The sequence below is a fragment of the Mustela nigripes genome, chromosome 10, assembly GCF_022355385.1.
Source record: "Mustela nigripes isolate SB6536 chromosome 10, MUSNIG.SB6536, whole genome shotgun sequence".
NCBI classification, from domain to species: Eukaryota; Metazoa; Chordata; class Mammalia; order Carnivora; family Mustelidae; genus Mustela; species Mustela nigripes.
In genome coordinates, this window is record NC_081566.1 from 1,642,925 (window position 1) to 1,653,780 (window position 10,856).

Sequence of the window (10,856 nt, forward strand, 5' to 3'; positions counted from 1 at the left end):
TTGCCTGTGACCTTTAGCAGCAGGACAAGTCCACTTTTAGCCTGTATACATTCCTTAAAACAAACACTCTAATTTTAAAAAATTGCTCACACTATCATTGGTTTTATTTGTTCAGCAAATTTGTTCAGGACCTGTTTCATGTGCTCAGCACTTTTGATGTACACCCAAACCCCAGAAGGCGAAAGTTCCAAGGGATCTCCTGCTGCGAGTCTCTAGCTTTCTCTAGCTTACTCAGTACATGATTCACAGTCTCTCATAACCCTGAGCTGGAAAAAGATTTGACAGCAGTAAATTATCATGGAAAAGAAAATGAATCAGAGGGCTGGCCTTTGAGAAAAGCTACAAACAGAATTTACTTGTTTAAATCACTAACAGGAAAACCCTCTGTTTATAAGTGGCGTCTCCTTGCCTAATAAATGGCTACCCTCTGAAACTGACTACCCACCCACCTTTGAACATAAATGCCCTTCACTAAGTATGCGGGAAGCTCGCTCTTGTCCGTGCAGTGTTCTAGATGTTTCAGTTCCTTGACTTCCAGACATACATACTGAACATGAAAAGCAAAAAAATAAAAAGGAAGCTAAGCTGCAAAGGTTTTATTTAGGGTATGCACGTAGTGTTGATGAGTAGTGATAAGGAGCCTGTCTTCTTCTGGGCTTCGCTAGAGCAAAGAACCACTGATTCATATATGTGAGGAAATGGAGTGTCATAAAAATGCTTTTGGGTTAAGTCTCCATAGGCCTCTGTGCTCACTTATATCCTTCTCTTGGAGCGTCTGCCCTCGAGATCTGAAGCTGCTTTCAGTAATGTCCTAAACACAATGAGTAGTGGATAGAGACAAGAATGCCAATGTGCTAACACTAAGAGTCAGTTTCTATAGTTGAGTTCAAATTTTAAGCAGCCAGTGTAAAAGGAAATAAAGTATATTTTCTCAAGCTCTTATGAGAAAGAAAAAGTCACATGTGTCCCTCAAGGAAAAATATGTTGTCCTGGCATTAGTTTTTAAAATAAATTCTTGGGTAGGATTTTGAGTAGGAAGTAAGTGATGAGAGAGACCCGGTTTTCAATAGAATTTTTACAGCTAAGACATAGACAGTTTCCTTGTGTCTGTTCATATTTTCTTAAGAATACGAATGTAGAAAAACTACCTTCAAAACCACATACTTTAAAGTTGACTTTGAACTTTTTCACTTTTTTTCTCCTCGCCTATGCCTGGTGAATGCCTCCTGCCTTATAATGCCAATCCAAAAGCAGTGGTGGCTAAATACCTTTCTTCTCTGAGGTTGGCGATTTTGTTAAAGCTCATTACAAAACTTGGATATGCAAGGGTACACTTAGCATTAGCTGATAATGGATTCATCTTATCTTCCGAATCCAGATGCAGAGTGAACACCTCCCAAGAACACAGGTCACCCCAGTTCATGTCAGCAACCAAAACACACTTAAAAATTTAAGTCACACTATACCCCTCTCTACTTTCCAGCACTATTACAATAAAATCCAAACACCTTACCTTAACTTCAAGGTTCTGCATAATTGGGCCTCTGCTTATTCCTGTAATCTCACCTCCTATCACTTTCTTGCTAATGCAGGATTCTCAAAGAGCTCTAACCAACCTCCTCCCTGTTCCTTAGGCATTGTCAAGCTCTTTCCCATCTGTGCGAGTGTCTCTATCTGGAATGTTTTTCCCTGCTCAGCAGGAAGCCTGCCTCTCTGCCTGCTTGTGATCTCTGTCAAATAGATAAATAAAACTTTCACAATAACAAAAAGGATTTGTTTATTTATTTTAGAGAGACAGCATGGGTGGGGGGTTTCAGGGAGAGAGAGAGAGAAGCAGACTCCCGGCTGAGCATGCAGCCCGATGGAGGGCTCCATCTCTATACGCTGAGATCATGACCTGAGCCAAAATCAGGAGACTGATTGCTCAGTTGGCTGGGCCACCCAGATGCCCCTAATCTATATGTGCTATTTAAAAAGATTTTATTTATTTATTTATTTGAGAGAGAGAGAGAGAGTACAAGCTGGGGGCTGGGAAGGAGAGGCAACGGGAGAGGGAGAAGCAGGCTCTGGTTGTGATGCTTTGTCTCTTCAGGCTGTGTTTTCTCTTATCTTTTAGCATGACCTGTAAACATTTTTGTTGTTGAAAGGTGGATATGACGTATCATGAGGTAAAGAGGACTTCAGTGTGAGACTTCATATTAAGCCGGCTAGGAGACGGGCTGTGCCGAATGTTTTCTGTAGCTGCAGGTGCCAAATGGTTCAGATTCCTCTAGTATTCTTCGCGCTCTCTCGTCTTTGGGCTTCCCTAAGAACTCTGTTTCAGAGACTCTGTCTAGCCTCTCCTTCAGTTGTAATTCAGTATTACATGATTGGTGTGGTGGTAAGGTAAGAAGAGAGTCATCGTATAATCTTATGATTAAATCTCATTCTTTTAGGAGTACTCTGTCCCTGACCTTGACACGTGTTTGTTAGCCTTCCCGTTCGTTCGTCACATTTAGGAGAGAGAGCCTAGAGGGAGCTGGAGTTAAGGAAATGCACATCCCCATATAAGATAACGCTGTTGCTGTCTTTTTCCCTGAAGAGTAGGCCTTCGTTTTGGAAAAGGCTGTGGGCATATTTCACAGTGGGTACTTTCCCCCTCTGTCTGCAGAACTTTCCATCCGCCCACACTGCAGCCTTGTATTCATTAAACATTAACTCTCTATTTTCCCTTCTCTCCGGCTGAGGGCAACCACCATTCTACTTTCTGACAATACGTAGTCTTTTGTATCTGACCCCTCTCACTCAGCATCATGTTTTTTGAAGTTCATTCATTGTATAGTAGCAGTAGTATTTTGGTGCTTTCGTGTTCTTTTTTCTCTAGAGTGAGAGAGGGAGGGAGAGAGAGCACGCAAGCCTGGGAGCATGAGCAGGAGGGCAAGAGAGGGAAAGGGAGCCCTCACAGGTTCCATGCCCAGCACAGAGCTCGAAGTCAGGCTTGATCTGCGACCCTGAGATCATGACCTGAGCTGAAATCAAGAGTTGACACTGAACTGACTGAGCCACCCAGGCGCTCCTATTGTCCCTTTTCATCACAGAAGAGTGTTCATTGTATGGGTAATACCAGATTCTGCTTATCCACTTCCCAGTTGATGAACATTGGTGTTGTTTCTACTTTGACTATCATAACATTGCTATGAAAACTTTTGTTTACCTATTTGTGTGGACACCTTTTCATTCTTCTTGGTTAGATTACTAAGTGGAATTGGTGGGTTGTTTTAAGAAACTACCAATCTGTTTTCCCAAAAGCAGCTGTACTGTTACAGTTCTACCAGAAACATATGAGAATTCCGGTTCATCCACATCCTTGCCAGTGTTTGGTATTTTCTGCTTTTTAAAATTATAACTTCCTCAAGGGTATATAGTGGTAACTCATTTAGTATTAATTTTTGTTTCCCTAATGACTAATGAGGTAGCCATTTTTTTTTTAAGATTTTATTTGCCAGAGAGAGAGAGAGAGCGAGCAAGCGAGTACACACAAGCAGGCAGAGAGGCAGGCAGAGGCAGCGAGAGAAGCAGGCTCCCTGCCCGAGCAAGGAGCCGATGTGGGACTCGATCCCATGACCCCGGGATCATGACCTGAGCCGAAGGCAGCAGCCTACCCCACTGAGCCACCCAGGCTCCCCGATGTAGCCACTTTTCATATACCTGCTAACCATCAGTATGTCTTCTTTGGTGAAATGTCTATTCAAGTATTTGGCCCATTTTTAATTTGGGTTATTGGCTTTATTATTGAGTCATAAGGATTCTTTATGTATTCTTTTATCAAGTCTTTTATCAAATACATAATTTGTAAATATTTTTCTCCCAGTCTGGGGCTTATGTAGTCTCCATTCTGGTTCGAGGCTTTTCCTTTGTTTCTCTTCATTAACCCACCCACAAGCTCAGCCTTCAGATGGTTTGTAAATCATCATTACCTCTGACTTAATAGGGAAATTTCCAAGGAAGACTTGAACTCTAGCAACTTCGACTTCTAGAGGCAGTCTCCCCTGCCCTCCTTACAGGAACCCCTTAACACACTGACGCAGGCTCTTTCCTGAAGTGTTGATATTCATACATAGCAGACAATTTTAGCAGCCTATGAAATCTAACCAGCAGTGAGGGGCTGGCATCTTCTAAGAGCTTCACCAGTATATATTTTATTCCTGTAGATCACAGGTTTATCAGTAATAAAGCCAGAGTTTTCTTTAGTCAGTAACTTTGAATACATGCAATCTAAACCGTATCTCCCAAAGATATTTCTTCCATGAGGTCATACCACCAAAGATATAAACCTCAGAAAAACTTAGAAACCTCCATTTTATTCAATCAATTCAGTGAGCTTCTATAGGGTATTGTGCTAGGTACTAAGAGACAATGACAAAACATGTTCCTGCTTCAAAGCGATTAAAGTGTATATATACATACAAATGACCTCCACACAGACCTGAGTGTTACGTGGTCATGTAGAAACAGTAGGGAAGGCTGCTTATAAAAAGTGGCCCTTGAACTAATCTTGGTGAGTAAGTTGAAAATCAGAGACAAAAATGGGGGTGAGAGCATTCTAGGCACAGGGATTGTGCAAATATATAGAAGCTGAGACTGCTCGAGGATGTCGACAGTGCAGGTGTGTTCGAGAATCGTGTGGGATGGTATAGTGAAGCTGGAAAATCGGACAGGGCAAGGCTGTCAAGAACCTTCGGTACCATCCTTTAGAGGTCTGCTGACCATCTCACTGTTCTCAACATTGCTAGGTCACCTGTGGGAATGGTTCTCAGATTTTTGTTATCATCCAACAAACACTACTTTATCAAAAGACTTAAATCTTCCTCTTAATAGTAATTAAATTCACAAATTTATACAGATATTAATGAGTTCACAGGTACCATATTTGTCATTTATGATTAGTTTAAAAGGCATTAAATATGCAACATGGTATGGCTGATAGTGAATTTGTAACTATGTGTTTATTTTTAAAGATTATACTTGGGGCCCCTGGGTAGCTCAGTGGGTTGAACCTCTGCCTTTGGCTGTCATGATCCCAGGGTCCTGGGTGTCAGGCTCTCTGTCCACTTCCCCCTTTCCCTCTGCCCCTCTCCAAGCTCATGTTCTCTCTCTTTCTCAAATAAATAAATAAATACATAAAATCCTAAAATAAATAAATAAATAAAGCTGTGGGCCTGGATGAAGACATACAGGGAGGGAATGTAGATGAGGAGGGAAAAGATCAGAGAAGGAAGCCTGAGGGTGGTCCAACATTTAGCTCAGGAAGAAGAGGAAGAACCAGGAAACAAGACCCAGGAGTGACTAGTGACATTCCTGGTGAGAGAGAATCGGGAGGGAGTTGTGTCCCAGAAAACCAGAGCAAGGTCCTGTCCACTGTGTCACGGGCTGTTGACAGGTCAAATACAATGAGAACCGAGATGCACTGTTTTAACAGCAGTTTGACGGAATGGTGGATCCTAAACAAAATGAGGGGAGTAAGGAGAGACAGCAGGCAGGATTTCAAGGAGTTCTACTCTACAGGAAAGGAAGACATGAGACAGAGAGGCTCAAGCAAAGGAAGATTTACCGTGAAGCTAAATAAATTTTAGGGCTTCTCACCTGCACAGGCTCCTTCTGTGGCTCAAGGAGGGGCCCCGATAATGTGTTGATGTGAAAATACGGTTTCGTAAAATTTCCAGAAATAGAATATTTTCATGATAAGAACCCAGTGTCTCCCTCCATTCCAACTTCCCCCATCAAGTGTACTCTGCCTTTGGTTGACTGCAGACACTGCTGGAGTTTAACTAAAGGAGAGTTAAGAATACATTTAATTCGGGTTAATATTTTAATTCTGAACAACCAAAAATATTTTTAAGTATAATAAAAATGACAATCACATTGAATTGAGAATTATTTTCCTTTTTCTCTACCACTTAAATCTGAAGACCTTGAGGGAGAGAAAATAACATTACCTGTCCAAGTCTGAAGTACGAAGAAAACAGAAGTGCCAAGAATTGTGGCAAACTTCTGGTCACTAAGTTATAAACCAGTGCAGTTATTCTTGGCTATAGTCTAGATGTGTTTATAATTTTCATTTTTTGAAGACTATGTAATCATGTGAAGCAGAATAAATCTGAGAAAGAATGGAGGAGTTAAAAAAATGAAATGCTGTGAGATACTAAGGAACATGACTTGGCCAAATATGCATCCTTTTCAGTGGAGGCTACAATATCCCACAACCAATGCACTTTAGGAAACAGTAAAATAGAGTGAGCAATTATGTCCATTAGAATTTTTAAGACTTTTCTGAAGTAGCTAGACACCCATAATCTTAATACTGATTTGAACCAGTCAGTGGCAAGGCAGTATCTCTGTAAAATATGCCATTGTATGAACGCTACAATTTAACCATGACTTGAGGCACATTAAACAGTAATAAACATAAAACTTCTGTTTATTTCCAGAGCTCTCTAGTGACTTTATCAACTCGGATTTTTATACAACCTTTTCCTAGTATAACATACAGATAATGGTCGTTTGGCCTCTCCTAGAAGAACATGGGGACACAGAATCGGCCGCGTTCACAGAAAGCCCACATTTTTGCTGCTTACTCTGCACCAACATTACAGCGAAGAGCTCTGTGGCTACAAGCATGGGGCAGAACCGGAACCTTACACGTGCTGTTCCCAAACTCACTCTGTTTTTACTCTCCTTCCCTGCCCCTGTTCTCACCTTTTGTTCTCGGCAGGCTATTCCCAGCCCTCACCCTTTCTTAAAAGAGTATAAAATAATTTAAAAGAGCATAAAGTGTGGGGCGCCTGGGTGGCTCAGTGGGTTAAGCCGCTGCCTTCGGCTCAGGTCATGATCTCAGGGTCCTGGGATCGAGTCCCGCATCGGGTTCTCCGCTCCGCGGGGAGCCTGCTTCCTCCTCTCTCTCTCTCTCTGCCTGCCTCTCTGCCTACTTGTGATCTCTCTGTGTCAAATGAATAAATAAAATCTTTAAAAAAAAAAAAAAGAGCATAAAGTGTACCCCCCTTTCTCCAAGTAGGCATCAGTGAAAAAATGCATTCCTAGAATCATGATGGCCACAACAGGAGCAAGCGACTGACACCTGCACAGCTGATGAATCCCAGTGAAATGAATTTTGAAATTAACCTCCAGTTAATTTTGAACTTAACCTGGCAGTGGTGGGCTGCTTTTCCAAAGTGACACCAGACTTCTCCATCTGTAGGACACATGTTGATTCTCCGTAGCCTTACTCAAGTTGTTGCTCTTGGCATCTCTTTCTTCTTTAGGATCCAATAGATGCATTCTTGAAATAGTTTCAAACCCACAGCTCACTTTTTCCATTTTCACCATGTTTTTTTCATTGCTGTCATTATAAAACAGCCATTTTTTGCTGTAGTCAGACAAAAGCATAACCTCTTTTAGCTGGTTTTTTTTTTTTTCACTTTATAATGTTTTTCCTCAGGAAAAAATGAAATCTACATTTCAACACTCTTGGAGTACACTACAGGAAACAGGAGGAATGGGTCTGTCTGTCTCCGTTACTCCAAAGAATGAAAGCACCATCACTCATTTACCCTCTTGAAGTAATGTGAAGGTTCTTTGATTATAATGGTTTTGGAGGAATCATCTCTCTCTTCCATTCCTTAGAATACTTGCCTTTTATAGTCATCATTTTTATTTTAGACTGTCACTACTTATGCATGTAGATTTAATAATATAGTCTATCTGCTTTTGAATGTATAGGATTGTATTGATATATGCTTGTGTGTCTTAGTTCTTTCACTCAAAATTGCATTCATAAGATTCATTGAAATTGTTGCTTGTGGCTCTGGTTTATTCATTTTCACTCCTGTATAGCTACATGTCTAGTGCTCAACAGCCATGTGTCTAGCAGTTGCCAAATGGGAAAATGCAGCTTTGCGGTGTGTACCCGGGAGCAGAATCGCTGGGTCACAGCACGTGCGTAGCGATGACTTTAGAGGACAGTGCCAAAACATGCCATTCAAAAGGGTTTACCAATTTATACTCCCACCAGCAATTTCTGAGGCATTTTCTATTGAATTTGAACTTAAGCATTTCTATTTTTAATTTCTTTTTTTTAAAAGATTTTTATATTTTTATTTTATATAGGGGTGCCTGGGTGGCTCAGTGGGTTAAGCTGCTGCCTTCCGCTCAGGTCATGATCTCAGGGTCCTGGGATCGAGTCCCGCATCGGGCTTTCTGCTCAGCGGGAGCCTGCTTCCCCCTCTCTCTCTGCCTGCCTCTCTGCCTACTTGTGATCTCTGTCAAATAAAGATTTTATTTATTTATTTATTTGACAGAGATCACAAGTAGGCAGAGAGGCAGGCAGAGAGAGAGGAGGAAGCAAGCTCCCCGCTGAGCAGAGAGCCTGAGGTGGGGCCCGATCCCAGGACCCTGAGATCATGACCCGAAGTGAAGGCAGAGGCTTAAACCACTGAGCCACCCAGGCGCCCCATCCATTTTTAATTTCTAGGATGTATCTTCATGTTTTTTCAAGTCAGTCTTTTCACTTTTGTTACTCTTGTTACTTGTTTTTTGTGATTTCATCTTTTGTAGTGAAAATCTTATGCATATTTTACTCTCTGTATCTGATAATTCCAATATCTGAAATCATTAGGACTCTTAATTTTTGTTTCCGCTGACTCTCACTCATGGTTACTTTATGTCTCTGGTGATTTTTTAAATTATGTATTTAATTTGTAATGATTTATTAATTTCCAACCATAATGTTTTATATATTTGATCTCAGAGTGATCTGTCACCAATGTTCTATTAACTGCTTTTGCTCTACTGTGGCTTCTTGGGTCCTCCAGAGGACAAAAATTATCCATATGGCATTAGAGTTGACAACTATTAAGAGTAGTAATTATTCTTATGCTTTTTGTTGTTGTTGAGGGAGGTCACTGAGAGGACATGACCACTGGTTGAACAGTGAGCTGGATCCTGGCAACTGGAGGCTCCACAGCCCTCCCCTGTCCTTGGAATGTGCATTCTGCTTGCCTTGCCTGCTGTCAGCAGCTGCCCAAGGACACAGCATTGAAATTGGGATGTGATATAGAGATGATCTGGACAGTAACCGGACTGAACCCAGTTAAGGCCTCTGTGTCAACGTACAAGATCTCGTGGGAGCAGGGATCTGCTCATCCTCCAGCAGCCCAAGATAAGCCTTGTATGTGAGTTCCCTTCGCTTATTAAACCTGCCACCCGGCAATCTGGAGCGGCCTCCAGAAGGCCAGTTTCACATGACACCTGGGAAGCTCTCTAGGAGCCTGCAAACCACCGTGTTGCTGTTTCTCAAATTTCCTACCGTAAACACCTAATGCTTGTAAAATCATTAAATCATGTTAAAATGACCATGGAACCAAAACATTCACCAAGCACAAGAAAACTCTATTAGTACATTTTTATTGTGCACTGTGAGGTGGGATTTCATGTCACTTCTTAGAAGGCTCCTCATGGAGAATTAAGGCGTCCTTTTGTCTGTGATTTCCCATTCCACCCTGTGTATGGTGCAAGGGCTTAACAGGAAATGCTTTTCTCTAGAGATAATTTTTTAGTTTTTAAAAATATTTTATTTATTTATTTGACGGAGAGAGCGAGAGAGTGCACAAGTAGGGGGAAGAAAGAGGGAGAGAGAGCAGCACAATTCCTGCTGAGCAGGGAGCCGGACGTGGGACTTGATCCCACCACCCTGGGACCCTGACCTGGGCCGAAGGTAGACGCTTGACCCACTGAGCCACCCAGGCTCTCCTAGAGATCATTTTTTAAAACTGCTTCTAGCATAAGCCAGAGGCTTCTACTCATCTGAGACTGCTTTAGCTCCCGCTTCGAGTCCCTGTTTAGGCTGGAGTCTTCTGCCGGTAGCTCAGCCGCACATCCCCATCTTCTGAAGTGGATGCGGAGTTCGGACTCTGGGCATGGGACGGCTCGTGCGTAAGGAGACCAGCATGGCAGGAAGAGCTCGGGGTGGGCAGGAGAGGATCAGAGACTGTGAGTGGGAGTTAACTGCGGGCCTTGGCGACGAGAGCACACCCGTAAGCCAGCTCGGACCGTCCCCCACTGCGGACCGAGCCCGCAGTCCGTCAGCGCGCGCGGAGCGCCGCGGCTCGGTGCTCCGGGCTTTCCCGCATCCTGCGCGGGCACCAGGGTGCAGCCGAGCGGCCTGGTCGCGGGAGGAAGGGGGAGCGGCCTGAGTGGAGAACACGGGGAACACGGGGAACACGGGGAACACGGGCTCCACCCCACGGACGGGTGTGCCCAGAGGCTTTCAGCTTCTCAGTCCCAGGGGCGCCCGAGGGGCTCCGAGGCTAAGCGTCGGCTGACGCTCAGGTCAGGACCCCGGGTCTCCCCGTAGGGCCCCGCATCGGGCTCCCTGCTGGGGGGGGCCTCCCTCTCCCTCTCCCCCTGCTTGTGTTCCCTCTCTCGCCGTGTCTGTCAAATACATAAAAATCTTTAAAATAAAAAATAAATTTTAAGTCTTAAATAGTTTCTGTTAACATTTCGGCATCTGGGGCAGAATGTGCGTTTTCTTAACCGCGATTCTTCGGGCGTGTGGGATTTTCCTCCGGGAAGCGCTCCCGCCCCTTTCCTTACTTGAAAAGTTGGCGCTTTCAGACGCTTTCAACGTCCGGGACGCCCTTCACAGCGGGAGACCGTCCCCTCGCGCCGGCGCTGGGCGTGGCTCTCACGACGCGTCTCAAAAAAACGGTCAACTGCACCCACGGCTCGGCCCCCAAAGCCCCGGTCTCCTCCGCACGCGCCGGGGGGGCGGGACCCCGCGCCCGCACAGACGCCCCCAACGCCCGGGCGGGGCCGGGCCGGGG